At 35.8% G+C, this 5,855-nt stretch overlaps 1 long non-coding RNA gene across 1 annotated transcript; it reads left to right on the top strand.

Moving 5' to 3' along the window:
• Positions 1–723: 723 nt before the first annotated feature.
• Positions 724–2,516, top strand: LOC145794793 (uncharacterized). Its single transcript, XR_014334737.1, has 3 exons — positions 724–1,017; positions 1,106–1,158; positions 2,213–2,516. It is a non-coding gene; the product is annotated as an uncharacterized LOC145794793 (long non-coding RNA).
• The last annotated feature ends 3,339 nt before the right edge of the window (positions 2,517–5,855 follow it).

Below are 5,855 nucleotides of genomic sequence, written 5' to 3'. Positions count from 1 at the left end.
ATGTCCTGCTTTTTTATTTAAAGGAGAAATTGAAGTAGAGAAGAGATGAATGATTATGCACTCATCAATATGTCTGTATAGACATCATTTTTCTCTTTGAAGAAGAAGAAACACTAGGGACTTTTTTACAAGTTCTGCTTTTCTCTGGTGTGCTTTATGATTGCTCTTTTCTTTGTAAGATTTTTAAAGAAGAAGAAGATGAAGATGAAGATGAACAAGTAAAGTAATACTGGTAGTGGACAGAACAACATGCACAAGAACCGAACGACACGTGTTTTGTTCTTAGGGTCACAGGGTGTGGCTGGGAGTATGAGCTTGAGAGAGGTGCAATACTTACAAATTGATGAATTTTACGTTTTATCAATTTGGATATACACATATGGAAATTATTAACACATTATACTAACATATTGTAGGTGTCAGATGCACCTAGTGGGCAACGAGCTTCAAAAGAAAATGAATAGGTATGCATTTCTCTGCTTTTAATGAATTTTTCAGCTTATTATGAATTAGATTAGAAATGATGTTGTAGAATGAAATTTCAAGTTGTCTGTTGATCAGGAAATAATGTGTTAGCACTTAGCATTGGTAAATTGCTCAAACAATTCTACTATCTCCCATTTGATGTTGTTGAATTGAATGGCCTAGATATGGCATATGAACAGATTTGTAGATTCAGATCTGGATGTTCATGAGTGAGCGAAAGAATAAAGAAACAATCAAATTAAAGTACCTAGGTTAAGCCTTCTGGTCTGGCAGAAGACTGATGTTACATTAAATGGGTTACACAACTTGTACATATATTATCCTTTTGTCTTTCATGAGTGAAGTACTGCTTAATTTATTCATACTACTATTTTCAAAGTATGGATAAGTTAATATACTTATTGTTTCTTTTGATTTCCTAGGTTTTTGATGTATTTGATGAAAAGAAAAGTGGTGTCATCGAATTTGATGAATTTGTCCATGCACTCAACGTCTTCCATCCCTATGCTCCCACAAAAGACAAAATAGACTGTAGGGATCAGATGCAATCTTTTTATTCTTATTAAAAACAAATCTCATGTACTTAACCTCTTGGTGTTACCTTCATGATGCCCTGCAGTTGCATTTAGGCTTTAAGATTTGAGGCAAACTGGGTTTATTGAGCGAGAAGAAGTAAGTATTCTGCACTGTAAACATAGCAATTGTTGCCATAACTAATGTTAAAACAAATACATGCTCTGAGAAACATAGACAATTGATACACTAATTGTGTTTGGAGGTTTTCGAACCTTTTTGAACTCATTATTAAGGTGCCTTGCAAGTTGCAAGCTTTTGAATCAAATTGGTGGTACATAAGTTTCTGCATTTTGTAGATCTTTCTCTCTCTCTGTCTCTCTCTCTCTCACACACACACACACACACACATATACACACACATGCATTGTAAAAGATGTCACATTACTCTTTCCTTTTGTGCTTATATTTATGGGCATGCATATGAGCATAAATGTTTGACTCTCATACATAAAACGTTCATAATAACCAATGGCTGCCTCAATTTATCAGGATCTTGGGGACCTTAAGAACAAGAATGATTTGATGGCCAATTCTTTGCTCCATAATTCTTAATATATTGGGACATAAGGCTTAGTTTGGTTTGATTTATGCTTTAAATTTACTGCTATTGACAAATGTGTGAATGACTAGATAAATATAATCTTTTTTATTGAAATAAGTTTGCATTTGTTATCATGCTTTTGCTAAGGCAGTCAACCGATCATGTTGTTTGTCTACTGCTTTCCTGTTATTAGTGGGTTGAGGACAGAAGATCAAACCTTCAAAGTTTAGTTAGTCATGTTTCTTTGATTTGGGCAATATTTGAAAGGCTTGGAAATTTTCAAATATATATATATATATATATATTTCAAAGGCCTTGAATTCATTCAATTTAGTGCAAAACAAAATTTAGCCCTTTATCTAGAGGTATATGTGCATGTATGTATTCATTGAGAGACACAAAGAAAAGAGAAGTGATATAAAAAAAACTAGTTGAAAGCTGGCCTTCCTTAGACCTTTTTATTTCTACAGCTTGTTTAAGGATGCCCTTTTCTTTTTGCATTTTCATCTGGTGAAATTTCATGGTCTATGACCTTTTTTATCATACTGAACTGTGCACATTCCTTAAATTTCATTCATGAATTACGAGTAAAACAGCAATTGCTTTCAGGTGAAGCAAATGGTGATTGCAATTATGATGGAATCTGACGTAAAGCTAACTGATGAACTTGTTGAGGCTATTATTGACAAGGTGAGAGTTTCTCCAATTTAAAGTGTTTTCCCTTTGAATTATTGCATCCCAAATTGGATGTTGATGGCACCAGAAAATGACTTTTAGGAAGTAAGACGATCATTTTTAGGCATCCTTATAATTTTTATTTTGGCAGTATATAATTTTTATCATTAATGCCTGAAAATTTTGTTGCATAGGTGCAATGTGGTGATGTGGAACTTGAAAAGAAAATTGATGAGAAGATTGGCCAGTTCATCGATAGAGTGGAGAAACACCCGACCAAGAAAATTGATGAGAAGATTTGACAGTTCTGGATTATATTTTTTTCACAAAAGAACTTTTCTCAAGTTTTTAGTTGTAATAACTTTCACATATGGCTCAAATTTTGAGACTCAAATGGAATGTTCAATTAAACTACAATGTTATACTGTCTGAATTCTTGTCATTGCTATACGGTAACAAGATGGTCGCCAAAAATCAAGTTAGTGTTTTTCTTTGTTTTTTGCGATGACAAAATAGCGGTCGCCATAAGTAGTTTAGGCGGTCGCAAATAATTTGTGACCATTGCCTTGCCGTCGCAAAAAGTATTTGCCATCCCCACATTTGCGACCCCCATTTGCCGTCGCATGGGCCGTTGCAAAAAGTCTTTTGCCACTGTTTTTTATTATTTGCGACGGTTTATAGTGGTCGCAAAAAGTATTTTTTTTAGTAGTGTATATTTATTTGATTTATATAAGACAGTACAATGAAACTTCCAATCATAATCATAAAAATAAAATACAATACATAATTAATACAAAGAAAAACTTTAAAATTAGAGAGAGAGTCCTAGTAAAGAGACACATGGAAAATAAGACCTATATGTAAGTAGAAAGATTCGAACTACTTACTCTTTTGAGATGGAAGAATTTTAACCAAATGAGTTAATCCCGTTAATTAATTATATTTTTGCATCCTCACATAAAGATTCGAACCACTTTATAGCGATCTCGATTTTTCCCCGTCATTTATTGTATTCCGGACTTGGGTTCCGTAGTTGTACGTTGTTGTCTATACCTCATTTCCATATTTTATACTTCGTATTTGAGTTGTGGGATGTGTTGGGTAAGTTTGGAACAGGTTGGTTGTGGGTTGGAACAAAAGGTTGCTACCCAGGATTTTGCTTCTTCGCTCAAGCGACGCTTCTTGCACTCGAGCGAGCCTTGGGTATTTGCTTTTTCACTCGAGTGGGGCTTCTTGCGTTCGAGTAAGCTTTGTATGGTGTGTCTCTTCGCTCGAGCGAGAACTTTTGCGCTCGAGCGTGCGTTTGTGTCTATGTAAGACCTGAAGGTTAGTATTCCTCGCTCGAGCGAGCATTATTTCGCACGAGCGAGCTTTGTGTTATGTGTTCTTTCGCTCGAGCGAGCATTCTTGCGCTCGAGCGTGCTTCTGCGTTGTAGACCTGAAGCTTTGCATTATTCACTCGAGTGACGCTTTTTGCACTCGAGCAAGGCCCTTTTGAGTCTGGTCGCTCGAGCGAGCACTCCTTCGCTCGAGCGAGACCCATAAATATCAGTTCACAGCAGTGTGATTTTTATCACTTTTTCATCTCCTTCTTCACTCCAAACCCTAAATCCGGCTGCCTCTCTCCCTAAACTCTCTCTCTCTCTCTCTACAAATACACCACGTTCTAAAGGTTTTCTACCCTACTTCCTTTGTTAGAAAGCTAGAACTTGGCGAGGGCTTCCCTTTGATCCGAAAAATGTGGATTTAGAGCATCTTGAGTTTCTTTCTTCTTCTCCTTTGAGCTTATCCATTTGAGGTAGGGATATTCTACTCTCCTATATGGGTTTAACATGGATATTGGTCATTTTGTATAAATGGTAGGAGTTGAGAATTTTCAATAAAGTTAGGGTTGAGTTTCAAATTATAAAAGAGGGATTTCCTAATGTTGGGTTCCATATGTATGTGGGGTTATGAAAATGGGATTGTTTGTGCGTAATGGGTGAAATTTGGCCTTGGGAGTAATATTTGAGAAAAGGTGGAAAATGTCTTAAATTAAATTATGTACATTATTTGTGTAAATGACGAAATCATTATGGAAATGTGAAATTGGTTTGAGAATTATGAAATTGGAGGAAATCGTGATTAAATGGTGTAGTTGGATTAATAAATCATTCACCTATGGAAATATGATTATCTGTTGAAAAATTTATTTATCTGTTTAGATATATCTGCTTTGGGCTATCGGTGGAGGATAGCCATGATTGTTGTAGAAACTGCATGATGATTAGGTAAATTGAAACTAATTAACTAGATTACGTCATTGAATATGACGGTTGGATGTAAACATTGTATATGTGATTAAACTGGTCATTGTATATGACAACGTATTTAAATACATTGTATATGTATCTATGTTTGGAAGGAGATAGGGGATGGACTTCATTGATAATTAAGTTGGCCGAAGTGTCCAGGGTGGAAGTCCCAAAATCTTATATATCTTTGGGTGCCGGTTTCCTCTGATGTAGTTCCATAAAATGGCAAGATAATGGAAGTGTGTGAATGATGTTTATGATTGAAGTGTTGATAATATGAGTTGTAGTCTCTTTGAAATGTTTAGATATCAACGAACTATGTCAACGAATTGATTCGGATGAATAAATGGAAATGAATTGAGATATGGATGTGAATGTTGATTGGTTATGGAAAGAATGTACATAGTTTACATGTGTTAAACATTTATCGGATGTTAATGTTTTAGTTAATTCTCATATACTATTTAGCATATCTCTACTGGGCATTGGCTCATCCTACTTGGGACATCATTTTTCAAGTACAGGTGATATGCCACCTCCGAGATCTTAGTTTGGGAGGTTTAGGAGTTGAAGACTCCGCTTCGTTATTTATATTTTGTGTTAAATGTAAACCCAAGCCGTGGGCTTTTTTTTGTATAGATTTAGAACTCTTCTTTTGTTGTAACCAAGTAATAACTTGGAAAGTTGTAAGCCCGTAGGGCACTTACCTTGTTGCTAGCATGTAATATCTTGTGCAAAGAAGACTCTGATGTATGAAAATATAAAGTTTGATTTATGTTTATGGATCTTATGAATGGTGGTCTTGTTCTATATTTCGAGGGCGTTACAACTTAATATCAGAGCGTACCGGGTTGGAATACTTTGGATAGGTGGGAAGTGGTTAGTACCAGAATGGGTTTGTCTCGTTTGTTAGAGACTTACGTATGATATTATGTACTTATATGATAACATGTTTATGTGACTATATGGGTATGAGATTTAGTTTCTAGGATGCTGATTGGGTCTATGGGTTTCTGGGAGTCCTGTTGGAATGGCACTTGATCACTACCATTTCTAACTAGAACTCTAGCAACGCCACGGGACGGTCATTATCCGAAAATGAAATTCGTAAGTGCTAATATGATTATGTGCTTATGTGGAGTGAATTACAGTTGTCTATCGAATTAGGACGTGAGTGAAATAGCTTCGGCACATTTGTGAATGTGCTAATGTCTTTGTTACCTTTTATTAGGATGTCAGGACGAGGTCGTGGTGGTAGGCGTGGTAGGCCAAGGTGGCAGGAG

Source organism: Camellia sinensis, chromosome 7 (genome assembly GCF_055761805.1).
Source record: "Camellia sinensis isolate YWXY chromosome 7, ASM5576180v1, whole genome shotgun sequence".
Lineage (NCBI taxonomy): Eukaryota > Viridiplantae > Streptophyta > Magnoliopsida > Ericales > Theaceae > Camellia > Camellia sinensis.
The sequence above is the reverse complement of the archived record's forward strand: the minus strand, read 5'-3'. Positions and strand labels throughout refer to the sequence as shown.